Below are 19,058 nucleotides of genomic sequence, written 5' to 3' on the forward strand. Positions count from 1 at the left end.
AGAATTAAAGGCACTTATATAGGTATTATATCTGTACTGTTTCACATCTTATACTAATAAAACAGTTCTTTTAGTATGAACCTGAAGTTTTCAATTTTTCAATTTCAATTTCATTTATTGTTCAACCATCAATATATATATACAATCAAAATAAGTTACATCAAGATTTAGAATAATGCAATGATGGTTTGGTGACCCCGGAGAAAGCAGAGCTTATAAAAAGGGGCCACCAATACATAAAAAGATCAACATTAATTATACTAAAAAATATCAACATCGAACATTAATATAAACAAGAAAAAAAAAGAAGAGAAGTACACTTCTGCAGCAGCAACAAAAAACTGTATCTACATGTATAAGAGGGCAGTACAAATGAAAGCGAACAAGAATATCAAGAATATTTTATAAAGAAGGTAAGATTTCCCTGCTCAGCTTTTTAAATCTGGAAAGAGTTGAGCTGTTTTTGATATTGTTGGGGAGTTTGTTCCATAACTTAGGAAAATGAATTATAAATTAATTTGAGGCGACGGAAGAACGAACCTGAGGTAAGTGTATTAAATTAATTTGGCGAGTTTGGTAAGAATGAATTGAGGAATTCAAAACAAAGATATCGCTAAGGAGAGGAGGCAAGATTTTCGAATGAAATTTATACATAAACACAAGGGAATTCAAGGTTATCAAGTCCTTTAACGGTAATATATTTGATTGTGAAAATAAAGGTTTTGTATGACTATTGAAGGGAGCATTAAAGATAATTCGTATTGCTTTCTTTTGTAAAATGCATAATTTATCTAAATGGGTTTTAAAGGTGTGACCCCAGACAGTATTACAGTAATTGAAATGAGGGAGTATAATGCTATTGTAAAGAGTCGTCAGAATAGACTGGGGCACAAAAAGTCTTAATTTAGAAAGAACACCAATAGATCTTGATATTTTTGTAGAAATTGAGCTAAGATGTGGTTTCCAAGAAAGATATTCATTCAAAATTACACCTAAAAACTGCATATTATCGACCTTTTCTATGACATTTCCACCAATAATGAGGTTTGACAGATTTGACGGAACCCTCCTTCCTCTCGCACGAAAAATAATATACCTAGTTTTGTCAAAATTTAAAAACAATTTATTGCAAGCATACCATTTATTTAATTTGTCTAGTTCATTGTTTGCTGATGATATAAGATTGTCATTTTTTTTATGTGATAATGAAACAGTGGTATCATCAGCAAACAAAGAGAAGTTTAGAATTGAAGAACATTTAACTATATCATTAATGTAGACGAGAAAAAGGAGGGGCCCTAACACAGATCCCTGAGGAATTCCACAGGATACATCCATATGTTGAGATTTGACACCATCGATCACCACATATTGATTTCTATGTAACAAGTAACTGACGAACCACTGAAGTGGAACCCCTCTAATTCCATAAAATTCTAATTTTTTTAACAAGATGTGGTGATCAATGGTGTCAAATGCTTTTGACAGGTCCATAAATACACTAAGACAATAATTACCAACATCTATTTCATGTGATATAGTATTAACCAAGTTCAGTACGCCAAGATCAGTAGAAAAATTCTTTCGAAATCCAAATTGTTGGGGTATCAAAATATTGTTTAGTGCAAAAAATTTATACAGCCTGTTGTAGATTATCCTTTCTAACATTTTTGAAAAAAAAGGTAATAGAGCAATTGGTCTGTAATTAACAATGTCATGTTTGTCACCTTTTTATATATTGGAATTGCCTTAGCGGTCTTGAGATTATCAGGGACAATACCTTGTGACATTGATTCATTGAATATATAACAAAGAGGATCAACAATTGTATGAATGCATTCCTTAATGACACGTGCAGCAATAGAGTCCGAACCTGGTGCAGCAGATGTTTTCATGGATGAGAGAACATTGATTATTTCAGTATTGGAAGTCGGATTAAAGAACAGTGAACTTGGTACATGGTTTGATAAATAATCCAGAAAGTGAGAGGAAGAAGTTGGTATCTTTTCTTGTGTAATCTTTCCAATATTAACAAAATACCTATTAAATGCTTCAACAATAGATGCTTTACTAAGTATCTTATCCTGATTGTAATACATGTGAGAAGGTAATGTTTTGTATTTTTTACCTAATAAATTGTTTATTTGAGACCAGGTTTTTTTCATATCACCTCTCAATTGTTTAAATAGGTTTTCATAATAAATCTTTTTGCTTCGGCGAATGATACTTGTGAATATGTTCTTATATTCAACGTATTTTTTTCGCGTACGGGTGTCACCTTTCTTCATATAACGACAATATAACTTTTGCTTTCTCTGAATAGATTTTAAAATACCACGGGTGATCCAAGGTTTATCGTGTTTTTTAAGTTTTACCTTTGTAAGGGGAAAACATTCAAAATAAAGGGAGCTAAGCTTATGAATAAATAGATCATATGACACAGTGACATCTGTTCTACCATAAATTACAGACCAGTCAATCAATCGTAGCTTATTCTTAAATAACAAAATCTTTTCTTTGGTGATTACTCTTGATTTGCCACAGAATGAATGAATAGGGACAGATATATTGTCACTTATACAAAATATTGGAAAATGATCCGAAAGATCTGAATAAATGATACCACAGTTTAAATGCATGTGAATACAGTTTGTAGATATGTTATCAATCACGGTAGCAGAATGTCTAGTTACACGAGTTGGTTTACTTATAGTAGGGAATAGCCCATATGTAAACATTATATTTAGAAATTCATTAGTTCTGTGATCAGTATCTTGATTAAGTAAATTTATATTGAAATCGCCTAATATATAAGCATCTTTATTTAGGGGATTTATTTCGACCAACAGACTCGTGAGTGTTTCGTTGAAATCATTAACATCAGTATTAGGTACTCTGTAAACACAGCCAACTATTATAGGTTTCTTTTTCTCTTGATGCATTTCAATAAAGACAGTATCACAATGATTACGACTAACTGATAAATTAGGACACAGGTTATAATCAATATCATCTCTTATATATAAAGCTACTCCTCCCCCATGTTTGTTAAGTCTATCAATATGAACAAGTGAATATCCGTCAATATTAAACATATTAACTGAAATGTTGTTTCGAAACCATGTTTCAGAAATTCCAATAACTGTGAATTTGTAATCTAATGAACTAAGAAGAAGTTGTAGATCGTCGTAATTACGGACAAGACTCCTTGAATTAACATGTAATATAGAAAAATTATCTGGAGTAGATTTATATTTTTGTACAAAATCATCAGAAAACATATACTTGCAGGAATCATTGGTTACATTGTTAGGTTGTAATATTTTTGTAGAACTCAGCTCATTATTAAGTTCATTTAGACTAAGAGGATTTACGGACAGAGAGTGGTATTTGTCCTCATCGATACATTTGTCTAAGTGAAAGAAAGTAAAAATAGATAACAAAAACACATCGTTGTCTAGGTGATGATTGAAAGGAAAATTTTCAGAGTTGCAAGTAATACAAAATGCATCGTCTTTGAGTGATTGTAATTTAGAACAGTTCTGACAGAGTAGTTTATTACCCCTCATGAGAAAAAAGAAAAAAGGAAGTGCTGCAAAAAGTGTAAAAAAATCTTGTCTGAGTGTCCTTCCGTTACCGTGGAATTGCCCAGATCAATGCATCACTTAAGGTTCATTATAAAGGTATTGGACATTTCTACATGGGGGCGCATGACAAATCTCTCTGACACTGCGGACCAAAATAAGTGACATTTTTCAGGGCAATGTGGCAAGGAAAATCGGCTCTAATATAATAATAGGCAAAAGATGGCAGCTAAATCTGTAATTAGACATCAGAGAAAATGGTATTTCTAAAATGAAAGTGGATATTCCTGGAAATCTAAACATTTCCTCTGGATTAATAAAAAACATGGATATAATTAGCCCATTTTTTAGTGAATTACCCTATAATTTATTATGAAGGTTGTGTTTATATCCATTTTTAACCCATTCATGCATTGAAATGAACTATCAGGAATATGTGAGAGCAATTTCATATTAATAACTTAAAAATTTCATGTTAAATTTGTAGCGCCCACACCCCGAGGGAGGGGGCATACCTATTAAAGGAAGACAAAATAAGAAAGGTGTTGACTAGGATGCATGGCAAAACAAAGTCATTTATTACTTAATCTTCTACAATTACAGTCTTTTCTTACAATAACAATACGATCAAATGGCATAATACTCTTCAAGTATTAAACACAAATAAATCTACCTGTTCGCATACATTGAATTCATTAGCTCTCCGTGTTCTCTTACTATATCACTAGGAACATCATCTGGGAAAGTTTCATTACATTACTATCTCTAAACGAAACTATCCTTAATTCCATGCTTTATGTAAAAGTGCAACTCTTCATCGATCTCATAATCATAACTTGGCTACTAATAAATAACTTAACCCTTATCAAATGTCTATAACATTGCGGTATCAGTCAATCTACTTTAGCTTCTAATCATATAACTCTTCACGTAGCGTCTCTTTCAAGAAATCACATATATAGACCTAATACAAGAATGTTGGCATAATCATCCCTATAATACTGCCTAATAAGCTTTCTACTCTTTACGCTCCAAGACTGAGGATCCACTGTGCACATAGACCCTTAGAATGCAATTCTACTCTCAGTCTTCTCTAATCCCTAAATTCACAAGTCACTTTCTTGTATAGGTATTCACATTAATACTGAATAAACTCATAACTCTTCCTTAACTAGCTCATGTATTTTCCAATAGGCACCTGGATCACTTTGATCTAATACTGCCCTTTTCAGCGAGATTACTAAACTTGAAAAGATACATCTTCAACAACTTATATCCTAAACTCCTTATAATATTCACAGAACTGGCAAATAGTCTTAGTCTGCAGTCTGTACTAATAGCTCTAACAAACTTACAACCAATATTACGAATTCCTCTTACTGTATAATCTCATCTTCACATACAGTTCATATTCTAATTCTAAACAGCAACCAATAGTTTTACTAAATACATGTATATTCATTTCATGGTTATATACAAAGCAAAGTGAGAGTGAAAGAGAAAGGGTGAACCATACAGAGAAAGAGAGAGAGAGAGAGAAAGAGAAAGAAAGAGAGAAAGAGAGGGAGAGAATATAAAGAGAGAGGGGGAGAGAGAGAGAGGGAGATATATATATATATAGAGAGAGAGAGAGAGAGAGAGTAATTCCCAATAACATTTAACCTGAATTATCATTCCTAACAATATAATACAATGAATTCCAGACAGTGATTATGCAAGTCTTTAACTACAATATTTCATCAACCCATCCATCACTAGCTAACTATTAGACAATTTGACCATGTGTTTCTCAACAAGTGTATTCCCCAACTCAAATCCTTTGTCTTCTCATTTTGCTGACTCTACCAAACTTTCATTCCCGCCTAAGATACCATTTTCCAGCATGGGTCAAAAAGCAAACATATTCTATCTCCAACACTTCTCAACATAGCATTTGGGTATAGCATATACTTTATCTACACTGTGTGCGTGTAATGCATTGCAGTGAATGGTCAAGCTTGGGGGAGAGGGGATTAAGAACTCTGATAAGAAGTTGTGTTCACATTGCACGCACTGCCATAACCTAATAACACACTAATATTATACACATGGTGCGTCCACACTCACTCATACCATAATACTGTAAGTTAAAGATAATCTGGACTTGAACAACTCATTTCGCTATTAAACTGTATCTAACCAAACTATAATATATAACAATGTGCTTTGGCATAATGCATAGTAAATGGCACATGTCCTTGGCTAAGAATATATATATACACATGAATATCGAGCAAAAGACAAATATACTGACAGTAATAAAGTATATTCTCTTCTCAAAACTTACTTAAAATGTTGTCTAAATCAAACAACATAATCATCAATCTCACACACACGATAATACTTTCCTATCATTTCTACAAGTGATTACTATGTTCATCAATGACATTATCTCTCCCCACATGGCATCTCTTCCCACATGGCATTTCTTATATTTCCTCTCATAGTCCACATGTCATATAATCCAACAAGTCATTGGCAAAGATCATTAATATATCTTTTTACACAGTAATACAAGATATGTGAATAGTGAAGCTAATAGTTTAGAAATACACATTATTATGAACAACAAGAATATAACACAATTGAATAATATAAGATTCTTTCTTACCTATTAAAGGAAGACAAAATAAGAAAGGTGTTGACTAGGATGCATGGCAAAACAAAGTGAGAAGCCACTCCTGGTATCCCAGCTGGTGTGTTTAGGTTAGTTGTGGGTGAGGCCACTCTCGCAGGAGGGGGTACCTAATTAACTAAGAGGAGGGACTATATGGGGGCTAGAAATATACTTGTGTCATACATACATAGTCACAGATATACAAAAAAATAGGGGGGGGGGGTATTCTGTGGGGCTCCACACCTTCCCCTCCAAAAATAAATGTCTCCTGGACATTTCAACTTTCAAACATTTACATCAATTCATCATTATAGTATAACAATTCTAACGTTCATATAGTTCTTGTTCAATGTCGTCATGAACTTAGGACAGATCAGGGAGGTGAGACTTATCACCAAAGTTCATGATTATTTATAGTCCATATCCTTGCTACGTTCACAATCCCAGATCATCGAGCTCCAATTCCTCTGCGAAATACATGTAGTACATCGAGTTCATATACACTTGTTGCAACTTGTTATAGCGAAACCTAATAGGTACTTGGAACCTCAGAATTACATATCATAATATCATATCAGAATTACGTGGCTTTTTCTTCCATACAAATAAACTTTGCGAAACATTAACCCATTCTACGGGCGCGCCTGACATACGGTGAAGGTTTCTTGGAAAGCTCGAGACTCATTCCGAAGACTTTATCACAAAGATCAATTGATCACTATCGAGTGTCATCGCTTGTTTCCTTATATTACACCACAATTCATGAAACGATTTACAACTTGTTTCATCTTACTACTTCTCATTACTCGTATTTCTGGTTTACTAAACAGCTAGCACATGATTCTATACATCGATGCATCTACTGTAAAAAAAAAAGAATCTGTTTGAGGCATTCCTCAATGATTGACTCGCTCGCTAGGAAAATTTCAGCTGGTCTTCTGTCATCTGACGTTGGTAGAGGGTTAGTTGCTCGTGGGCTATCGGCGTCTGCATCTGTAGAGGCATTTGATGAGGGTAGAATGGTGGGTCATACCGGTACTAGAAAGGTGCTGGAGGCTGGGCTGTTGAGGATGGCGGCTTGGAGAACCCCTGGACATCCTTGACTCCACTCACTGCTCCGCCATCTATTTCCTCCCAGTAAGGGTGAAGCTTTCCTTGGCCACCTGGAGGGGCCAGACTTCGCACCAGGGCCCTATCCCCTTGCTGTAGCACCCTGCTGCGTACTGCACGGTAGCCTTTTCTCTTCTCTGTAGCTCGTCCCATTTTCTGTGATGCTGAGCCAATGTCATTGTCAAATCAGGTTCTCTCCGTCACTCTGTCTTCTGGTCCTGTATCGTTTGCTCGCTGCTCTTCTCTTTCGATTGATCCAACTGTTCGTGTCATAGGACAGCACATCGTCCTCGTGTCTCTTCGACGATGGCCGTCCTGGCAAGGTCGCCAAATTTGTAGCGCCCACACCCCGAGGGAGGGAGCATACCTATTAAAGGAAGACAAAATAAGAAAAGTGTTGACTAGGATGCATGGCAAAACAAAGTGAGAGTGAAAGAGAAAGGGTGAACCATACAGAGAGAGAGAGAGAGAGAGAAAGAGAGAAAGAGAGGGAGAGAATATAAAGAGAGAGGGGGGGGGGGGGAAGAGAGAGAGGGAGATATATATATATATATATATAGAGAGAGAGAGAGAGAGAGAGAGTAATTCCCAATAACATTTAACCTGAATTATCATTCCTAACAATATAATACAATGAATTCCAGACAGTGATTATGCAAGTCTTCAACTACAATATTTCATCAACCCATCCATCACTAGCTAACTACTAGACAGTTTGACCATGGAGATAACTTTTATCTCCATGGTTTGACCATGTGTTTCTCAACAAGTGTATTCCCCAACTCAAATCCTTTGTCTTCTCATTTTGCTGACTCTACCAAACTTTCATTCCCGCCTAAGATACCATTTCCAGCATGGGTCAAAAACAAACACATTCTATCTCTAACACTTCTCAACATACTTATACTCTATCTACACTGTGTGCGTGTAATGCATTGCAGTGGATGGTCAAGCTTGGGGGGAGAGGGGATTAAGAACTCTGATAAGAAGTTGTGTTCACATTGAACGCACTGCCATATCCTAATAACACACTAGTATTGTACACATGGTGCGTCCACACTCACTCATACCATAATACTGAAAGTTAAAGATAATCTGGACTTGAACAACTCGTTTCGCTATTCAAACTGTATCTAACTCGAACTAGAATATATAACAATGTGCTTTGGCATAATGCATAGTAAATGGCACATGTCCTTGGCTAAGAATATATATATAGATCTACACATGAATATCGAGCAAAAGACAAATAAACTGACAGTAATAAAGTATATTCTCTTCTCAAAACTTACTTAAAATGTTGTCTAAGTCAAACAACATAATCATCAATCTCACACACACGGTAATACTTTCCTATCATTTCTACAAGTGATTACTATGTTCATCAATGACATTTTCTCTCCCCACATGGCATCTCTTCCCACATGGCATTTCTTATATTTCCTCTCATAGTCCACATGTCATATAATCTAACATCTCCTAGCCAAAGACCATTAATATCTCTTTTTATACAGTAATACAAGATATATGAATAGTGAAGCTATAATAGTTTAGAAATACACATATTATGGAGAACAAGAATATAACACAATTGAATAATAAAAGATTCTTTCTTACCTATTAAAGGAAGACAAAATAAGAAAAGTGTTGACTAGGATGCATGGCAAAACAAAGTGAGAAGCCACTCCTGGTATCCCAGCTGGTGTGTTTAGGTTAGTTGTGGGTGAGGCCACTCTCGCAGGAGGGGGTACCTAATTAACTAAGAGGAGGGACTATATGGGGGCTAGAAATATACCTGTGTCATACATACATAGTCAAAGATATACAAAAAAATAGGGGGGGGGTATTCTGTGGGGCTCCACAAATTGAAAGATTTTTAAAATGAGTCACTTTTGCACTAAAACTGTGAATATGTAGGATTTTGCTGTTTGAAGGAGTAAATTTATACCATTATTGTGCAATGATACCGGAAGTAGATATTTCTCTTATGTATTCTTCAATGTATTATCTTTCAACTGGACAAGAAGACGAACAAAAAACAACCAAAATGATATTTTGACGCACTTTGGTCCCTCCCTGGCTCATGTAATATGCGCCAGTGCATTATTATGAAGGGCAAGTTGAATTGCCAGTCTAGCGAATATTGGTTCATTTCTCGGAAGACCAGCTTTCCCATGTCGGGTTAGCTGAATGTGGGCTATCCACCGTATTTTTATGCATTTTCACTATGTTTTTATACAGAAATAAATACTACTACTTCTACTTATCATCTTTGGATTTCAGTTCCTGTTGAATATCTGGTACTGCCCACAGTGAGCAGGGATCGGGATCCCGGTTCAAACCTTTTGCCTTTGAACTCGATCGCATCATCGCAGACATTATGATAACGGCGTCAAAAATACGGTAATAACTTAGGGAAATTTAGTTGAAGCAGGGAGGTGAAAGAAATGAGTCGAAACTCTTGTAATTTATTCAGACGCTGAGACGCATTCGTGAGTTCTAAAGGGTAACAATGGGATGTATAAACAGTCCACTTGCTCCGAGCCGCGCTTCCACTGCGGGGAATATCAGAGGCCAGGCACCAGCTTCACATTTATTACAAAGTGTTAAATTACCGGAATAACTTTCGGCGGCTTGGAGCAATAGGGTCAAAGGAAAGCGGCTTGATTCTATGGAAAGCCGTTGGTGACTTTATTCACGTGCCCCAGACGTATGGAACGCGGCACACGTCTGCTAAATTGACCAATCACCGCCTGTTATTTAGCAGGCGCGTGCAAGGTGCGATAGCACACGCCTGTTACTTTATTAGCACACGTGTGCCTTTTTCCAGACGGATGCTGTTTACTGCGCATGCGTCTGGAATTGATTGACCAATCAGATATCTTGTTTAATATGGAGTTTAATGTGTGTGTACGGTGAGTGCATGCAGCGCAGACAAGCAAAAATGTGCCTTGCACGTGGTGATCGACGCACGTGGTACTCTTACCGTTCTTAAAAGTATTGACTTTGATTTCTATGTCAGAAAAGAAGTATAAATTGTAAGAGTACTTCCAATGAGGTTGGAACCTTCTGATGCAAAGAATAGTATGTCAAATTATAAACGAGGTACCGAACTGCTATATGATTAACGTTTATCCTCCACCTAGTATTGGAGTTTCTAAATACTATAAAGCTAGTCTAGGGTTGATAAAGAAAAGGTAAGTCTAATATCATGAATGGTAGTTTCCAGATTTACAGTCTATCATTCAGAACCTACTTTAATTGCAAATTAGGTGATATACTATGCAACAGTGCCATTGTGATAATGTGTATGATCCAGTGTAGATACATAGTGTTGGAACAAGATCTCTCCCCCTCTTCCATCTCTCCTTTATCTCTCTTGGGTCAGGTCAACCTCACTCGTGGTAGGGGAACCCACACACTGTCTCTTTCTCTCCCTTTCTCCCCCAATATTCTCGTTAATGTTGTGTTGTTGAGCAACACTCTCCATTGGGCTAGGACAGGGGGATTAGTGATAGGAGGCATGTTTGCTTATCAGATTAGAAGTTGGAAACACTGTGAAGAGTTTGCATTTGCTTGGCACAAGGGATTGTCTGACCATTATTATTTGGTAGTTTTCAATCGAATAAACCTGCTCATATTTATCCCATAGGCCTAATTATATCTAAGGGTTGATGTTTGGATGTTGATTGGCTTATAATACAACATGTATTGCTGTATATTGCATAAGTGGAAGTTATCACATTTCTTAGAGACAATCAATTTAATATTCTTTAGTCTATATTTCTTGTCTTGTATATAGTTTATGATTATTCCTTTATATTTCTATGTTATATGTCATATGGGTAGTCGAAGCATAATAATAGTGCAATAATTATAGGTGAATCACATGCAGATTGCAGTATTGATTGATAAGTTCGTTTTCCTAAAACGATATTTACACCTGAGATTATGTATGTGTTGTGTGCTGGAGGAATACAACATATTTCTATGTTAGTATTATTATTTCTAAATCTGAGAGGATAATAGATTAGCGCGTTTAGATGAGATTGCCTAGGTACAATGAAGGTCTAATTTAAAGTTAGGGTATAACGAATCACCATCAGGGCCGTCTCCAAGGGGGGGGGGGGTGTGGGGGTGCGACACCCCCCCCCCCCCCACCTAGCTGTCAGGATATTGTCGGGAAATTGCGCTGCCGTCGGGAAAAAAGAGAAAAGGGGGAGGGGAAAAACAGAGGGAAAGGGAAAGAAAAGGGAAAAAAAGAAAAGAAAAGAAAAGAAAGAAAGGAAAAGAAAGGAAAGAAAGAAAAAGAAAGGAAAGAAAAGAGAAGAAAGAAAGAGAAAAGAGAAAAAGAGGGAGGAGAGGAAAGAAAAGAAAAGAAAGAAAAGGAAAAAAAAGAAGAAAAAAGAGTAAAAGGGAAAGAAAACAAACGGGGGATGAAAGAGAGGAGAAAGAGGGGAGGTAAGAGCCTGAGAGAGGAGGAGTGGGAGTAATAGAGAAGGGGGTTGTTGGGCATATGCAAGTACAATAGATAGTCCATAGGAAAAACAATTTAGCCTTCGGCCCCGGTTTATAGGGTTAAATTTGTAGATATTGGAAATTTAATTTTGTCGGTAATTGGTGGCTAGTTTTGTCGGTAATCGTTGGCCTCTACACCCCCCCCCCCCCCCCACTGAAAAAGGTCTAGCGACGCCCCTGATCCATATTAGGTATAAATATGATGTGTATAAGAACAAAACATATATAACATTATCTGTATGTAAGTGTTTATTCGATTTGATAATGAAACTGCTCTTATAATAATGTAGATGTTAGTTAATAGGAACTCTGTAGGACCATGCATTATGGTTCAAGGCATGCCCACATAGAGAATTTTGTTATGTTAGGGGTCGGGGCCAAATGCAATGAATTATTGATAATTTATTGCATTTTCTTTGTGTGTTTTTTTTTATTTCTGGGGGCGGCGACGTATCCTAGCCCCCGCTGTTTACTCGTACCGTACCAAGGGAATACTGCGGGGAGGGTAGACCGAATGGCGTAGCGTGGTCGTAATGGTTTTTTTTGAGGGGGCAGGGGCAGGATGATGGGTCGCGTACTTTATTGGGGCACGACTTTTTTCTTTATTTGTTCAGAATTGTACGTTTTCAATAAATGTTTTCTACAAATAATCGAGGCCATATGGCGACCCCCCTCCCCCCCCCCCCCCTGCGCCTACGCCACAGCCGTGGGGTGTTCCCTATTCATTATTTCGCTTTCTTATTATCATTTTGTTTGTTTCTAATTTAATTTTAATTTTATTGTTTATGAAAAGCGACCCTCAACCCATATGTTATGAATAACGACCCTTAAACGCGAACCATCATCCCGGGCCTACCCCCCCCCCCCTCCCCCATCAGTCTGACCACGTAGTGCAAGTACATATTACCGACAATTTTCGTTCAAGTAGTTCATAGATGGCGTAGCCTGTGTGCGTTTCGAGGGGGGGGGGGGGTGGGTGTAACAGCGTTGCCATCTAGGGGCTGATGTATCATGTCCCTAACTCACAGCAAAGGAAGGAATCGACAGAGAGGGGGTTGTATGGACTGAAAGGGCAAGTCCACTTCAAAAATTAATAACAAACCAATCAAACTAAACGTTTGCAAAATAGGATAAATAATAAAGGTTTGGAATTTTAATGACATGAAAAACTTTTAAAATCACAAGACAAATTGGCAACTCACTCATAAGTCTGTGACGTCATTCAGGCGCGGATCCAGGATTTCTTGGGGGGGGGGGGGCCAAATTTGAAATCATGCGACCCAAATATTGGTACGTAATGGTGACCAGCAGTGACGTAATGGGGGTGGGTACAGGGACGGGCGAGCTTCCCCCTCCCTCCTCCATGAAGCGCGGAAGCTTTTACGTTACAATAAATTATTAGAGATAGAAGACGATTCGTTGTACCGTTCTCGTCTCTTAATCCTCGTCTAAATTCAGCCCCCCCCCCCCTCCTCCTGCGCGAAGCGCGGAAGCTTTTACGTTTCATTAAAGGTACTATGTCCCATTTGCAGGCCAAAAAAATGAAAAAGTTAAATTCCAATTGCATTTGAAAGATAATACTAATTTAGAACTTCCCTAAATAAGGTGGGGCTTGAAAATGTCTTTAAGTGGGAAAATAACGACTATTAGTTGTCAAATCGACTTTAGGGCTATAGAGCCCAAAATTAATAGTCTTAATTTTCAGACAATTGTACCGAATGGTCATACGTTTTATGCTGCGCAAAGATTCAATCAGTTTAATCTTGGCCATCTAAAGAAGTGGGTTATTGATGTAGACAAATGCTCATGTACCCTTCACAACTCTTTTCATGTATGTTATTACCAAAGAGGAAAAAAGCCAGTCAGTCACTCAATAGTGTCTGACAGTGAAGTCCAGCAAGTAAACAGGTTTCCTTGCATAATTTGAATATGAGGACACTGCTAACATTAAATTTCACAGATAGGACATACATGACATATTCATAATTCCTGCAAAGTTCTACAGAATTTGAGGTTGGCTGCAAAAGGGACATAGTACCTTTAAATCATTATAGAAAGAAGACGATTCGTTGTACCGTTCTCGAATCTGATTTTAATCCTTCGAAAATCTTCTTTGTCTGCTCCTTTTTCTTCCTATGTCCTCTTCCTTTGCTCTCCTCTCTCTTATTTTTTTTATTTTTTATTATTTTTTTTTTTTTTGGGGGGGGGGGGCAGCGTTTAAGGGAGGACCGCCCCCACAGCCCCACCCCGGCCCCGGAAGCTCAGGGGTTTAAGGCAATGAATCACCGTCAGATGAGCATCTAAGGGCCCGCCTTAGGGCCCTAGGTGGAATCCAGGGGGCAAAGCCCCCGAAAGCTTAGGGGTTTTATAGGCATTTAATCACGGTCAGATGAGCATATTTTGATACCTCATTATTTTGTGCCACTGGCAGTTAACCATTATTTCTTTCTTGCTCTCTTTCTTTCTATTTCTCTTTAATATACTTTTTTGTTAATTGTGTGTGTGTGTGTGTGTGGGGGGGGGGGGGGTTCGAGGCTCCCGATCCCCGCCGTTCCGCGCGCCCTGACATGTAGGCACCTCAAGAAGCATATTTCTTGCCTGGCTGTAAATTTAGGAATTTGTCATTTTCCAACAAACGCATACAAAAATATAGGTAATTTACTAAAAAATGAGGACAAATCTCGGAAAAATTATGTCATTTTAGCATTATTTGTAAACCACCGTTATGGAATTAGAAATAAACCACGTTTGAATTTTATTTCCCCCAAGCCGCCCCCGCCTCCCTATCAGTACACCAGAGCCCCCCCCCCCCTCCGTTACACCTTGTTGGCGGGAAAAAATCGCAACTGATCTCCCCTACCTTTCTTTTTTCTATTTTTTTCTCTTTCACTTTCTCTCCTCTTTACCTTTCCCTTCCCTTCCTTTTCTCTCTTATAGGTTGACCGGGGGGGGGGGGGGGCAAGGGTCTTTCGGCCCCCATTCCGCTCCGCACGCTGTTGGCGGGATTAACAGCAACTTCCCTTCTTTTCACCCTTTTATTTTCTTCTTCCTCTTTTTTGTTCCCTTTTAGCTCTCCTCTTTCCCTTTTCCTTCCTTCTCTCTATCTCTCTCTTTTTTTTTTTTTGGGGGGGGGGGAACAGCCTGGGAGGCAAGGCCCTTTCAACCCCGATCTCTTCCTCCCCCCTTTTCTTTTCTTCTTCCTCTTCTTTCTTTCCCTTTCTCTCCTCTTTCCCTTCTTTTCCTTCTCTCTCTCTCTCTCTCTGCGGGGTTGGGGGGGGGGGGCAAGGACCGCTCGATCCCCCTGGATCCGCTCCTGACGTCATTGCCTCGTTATCCTCTTATTGTTTTCTTTCTATTGGTAATATACATTTCTCACTTTCCCCCTGAGAATCTCATCTCCTAACACCAGCATCCAAGTCATATTGACAATAATATGTTTTTGTGTGGATGCACTAATAATCTAATGTAGAGTAAATTGTTTTCAGTTAAATCATGAAAAATGTGAATTCTGAAAAATTATTTATATAAAAGTCAATAATTATAAATATACAATATTCTGAAAATATTTTCAATTTTTCAAAGTTTATAAAAAATCTTGTGAAATGTCATGCCCGCAAAACGATACAAATCATATAACCTGGGCAAAGGCATGGGGAAATCAAGTCAAAAGGTCTATTGAAAGCGAATTATTTTGAAGTGGATTTACCCTTTAGGTTATACCACATTCAAGCTTTTCGTAAATATACAATATTGCACGATTTATTTTCCAAATAAGTAAGGAAGTTAGATTTCCAAGATTTTGAGCTAAATAAGATAATAAGGTTTTGTGACCGGAAGGCATATGTGAACGAAGCTTTTATTAGAACTTATGGACCTACCATCTCCAGGCACCCAGAAACTATACAATTTTAGCCAATGAAAATGTTCAAGATTTTCGTTTGTCCATGACACTGGAATTCTCAAAACCTCAGGATACCAAACGGAGCTGACCGGACTACAAGCCTAGTTACTGCTACTTACTGTTTGTTGGAAAATGACGAAGTCCCAAAGTTACTGTCAGGCGAGAAGTATGCTTATTTAGAGGTCTACATGTAAAGGCTCGCGGCACAGCGGGGCTCGGGGGCATGGGTCCCCCATCTATTTTGAAAAAGTTTATTCAAGAGAAGTGGGGAGAAGTAAGAAAAATAAATTGTGACCTGCCAGTGTCACAAAATAATGAAGTCTTAAAATATGATCAACTGACCGTAATTAAATGAAATTTCGGAGGCTTCACCCTCTTGACCCCACCTAGGGCCCTAAGGCGTGCCCCTGAATGCTTATCTGACAGTTATAAAATGCCTAAAAATCCCTGAGTTTCCGGGGTATCAAAATATGCTCATCTGAACGTAATGAATGCCCCGATAGCCCCTGAGTTTCCTCGGGGGCTCAGCCCCTGGACCCCACGCCAATTAGTGACCTACCCGTGTCATTAATAAGGTATCAAAATATGCTCATCTGAACGTAATGAATGCCCATTGCCCCTGAACTTCCGGAGGCTCCGCCCCTAGACTCCACACCAATTTATGTTCCGCGAGCCTTGACTTGCAGACCTCAAAATAAGCATATTTCTCGCCTGACTGTAATATTCGGAATTCGTCATTTTCCAACAAACTCATAAAACAGTATAATTTACTAAAAAATCATGTCATTTTACGACATTTGTAAATCACTGAAATCGAATTAAAAATGAACCACTTTAGGGGGAGTCTGCCCCCCTTCAAATTAGTACGCCAGTGGTGTCTAGTGGCGTATCTGGCGCTTGGTCTCGTTTGGGGCAGGCGAGATGAGCGCGAAACCATAATTATCTTTTCCCCCTTTTCTTTTCCTCTTACTCTTTATTTTCTTTCCCTTCTTTCCCAGGGATGTTCCGCGAGCCTTGACTTGCAGACCTCAAAATAAGCATATTTCTCGCCTGACTGTAATATTCGGAATTCGTCATTTTCCAACAAACTCATAAAACAGTATAATTTACTAAAAAATCATGTCATTTTACGACATTTGTAAATCACTGAAATCGAATTAAAAATGAACCACTTTAGGGGGAGTCTTCCCCCTTCGAATTAGTACGCCAGTGGTGTCTAGTGGCGTATCTGGCGCTTGGTCTCGTTTGGGGGAGGCGAGATGAGCGCGAAACCATAATTATATTTTCCCCTTTTCTTTTCCTCTTACTCTTTATTTTCTTTCCCTTTCTCTCCTCTTTCCCATTCCCTCCTTCCCTTCTTTCTTTCTCTCTTTCTCTCTCTCTCTCTCTCTTTCTTGCTGAGGGGGGAGGGGGAGACAAGGGCCTTTCGCCCCCGATCCACACCTTGATGGCGGGAAAAATCGCAACTGATCTCCCCTACCTTTCTTCTTCCTCTTTTTTTTCTTTCCCTTTCTCATCTCTTTACCTTCCCCTTCCCTTCCTTCTCTCTTTTTAAAGTTTGCTGGGGGGAGGCAAAGGCCTTTAACCCCCTACCCGAACCACATGTTGTTGGCTGGATTAATTGCATCTGACCCCCCTCCCTTTCTTTTCACCTGTTTCTTTTCTTTTTTCCTTTTTTTGTTCCCTTTAGCTCTCCTCTGTCCTTTTCCTTCCTACTCTCTTTTTTTGTCCCCCCCCCCCTCCCCTGAGGATAAACAAATTGTTGGCGAGAAAATCGTAACTGATAATCCTCCTTCATTACTTTTCTTATTCCTCCCCCCCCCCTTTCATTTGACTCCTCTTCTCTTTTTTTATTTCCCTTTCCTTCCTTCTCTCTTTTTGGGGGGAGAGGGGAGGGGGGCTCGGAGGCAAGGCCCTCAGTCGCCCCCCCCCCGCTGATCTCTTCCCCCCTCTTTTCTTTCCTCTTCTTTCTTTCCTTTATCTCCTCTTTCCCCTTCACTTCTGTTTCTTCTTTCTCTAGCTCTCTCTCTTTTTTGGCGGGGGAGGGGGGGGGGGGGGGAGACCCCTTCGGCCCCCCTGGATCCGTGCCTGGCCGTGGGTGTGTCCCCCATCCAATATGTACTGACCTGAGCAGTTTTGTAATAGCGAACAGGCGCCGTACGTACTGAGCTGAGCAGCTTTGTAACAGCGGACTTGATTGGTTGTCTTAAAATTCAATTTACGAGCGTTCTGCGCATCCGTCTGGCAAAGTAACAGGCGTGTGCTATCGCACCTTGCACGCGCCTGCTAAATAACAGGCGGTGATTGGTCAATTTAGCAGACGTGTGCCGCGTTCCATACGTCTGGGGCACGTGAATAAAGTCACCAACGGCTTTCCATATGATTCCACTCCTTTCTTTCAGCACGTAATCGCATAATACGTAAGCAGTGAGTGCGTAGGCATGCTTGTACAACACGACACGGCGCATATGGGATGCGCTATTTCTCCGAACCGGAAATTAGCTTGGGAAGGTCCGAAATATTTACGCGTTTCAAAACAGCTTTGCGTTTATCATCTCTTAGAACCGTGATTCTGGCTCATAGCGCGTATCAAAACGAACATTTGACGGCGTTTCAATATACACATATAATTATATAGACGTATGAAAACGTGTGTCACAACGGGGTAAACTCAGGTGACCATATTTTGTGTCTAGTTAAGTCTCTCTAATCATCTCACAGAAAGATTTACACAATAAACAAAGAATTCAAATTTTGTTAAGTGTATCAAAGAAAACCATCTCCTTATCTTTATTCCTTTAATTCTTATAACAATAGAAACACATGTATTTTATTTATTTATTAAAACCATCTTTTAACAGGATCTTTTAACATTGATCAGCTCGCAAGCTGTTTTACATAAGGGTCATGCATCATAAGAAAGATGCAGTACGTATAACGATTATATTGATCCAAACCCTGGGATTGTATTCTAATTGGCTGTCACAGAGTAACATATTGACACTAAAATATTTGTAGGTTTATCGTTTTAAAGTCTGGAGTTATTACTTTGGTGATGCAATCACTCCCAAGATGTGAGATTAAAATGGTTGTTCACCCAGAACGAAGAAACCATAGCTTTAACTGTTCCTAAAACTTTATTTGTCCTTGGTTAAAGCTTGACTGCAATGACCACCATAACGAAGGTGTTGCTCCATCTGGTAGCACCTTCAACTCTCCTTAGCAGTTACTGATAGGGATCCACCCAGTTCATTGTGGCATGAAACTTTGATAGAGGACTTTTTATGAA

At 38.7% G+C, this 19,058-nt stretch overlaps 1 long non-coding RNA gene across 1 annotated transcript; it reads right to left on the minus strand.

The window, feature by feature from the left end:
* Window positions 1–6,011: 6,011 nt before the first annotated feature.
* Window positions 6,012–7,765, minus strand: LOC115920305. Its single transcript, XR_004062324.1, has 2 exons — window positions 7,404–7,765; window positions 6,012–7,364 (listed from the first exon to the last, which is right to left on the minus strand). It is a non-coding gene; the product is annotated as an uncharacterized LOC115920305 (long non-coding RNA).
* Window positions 7,766–19,058: the final 11,293 nt, after the last annotated feature.

The sequence above is a fragment of the Strongylocentrotus purpuratus genome, unplaced genomic scaffold (genome assembly GCF_000002235.5).
Source record: "Strongylocentrotus purpuratus isolate Spur 01 unplaced genomic scaffold, Spur_5.0 spur5_scaffold_8, whole genome shotgun sequence".
NCBI classification, from domain to species: domain Eukaryota; kingdom Metazoa; phylum Echinodermata; class Echinoidea; order Camarodonta; family Strongylocentrotidae; genus Strongylocentrotus; species Strongylocentrotus purpuratus.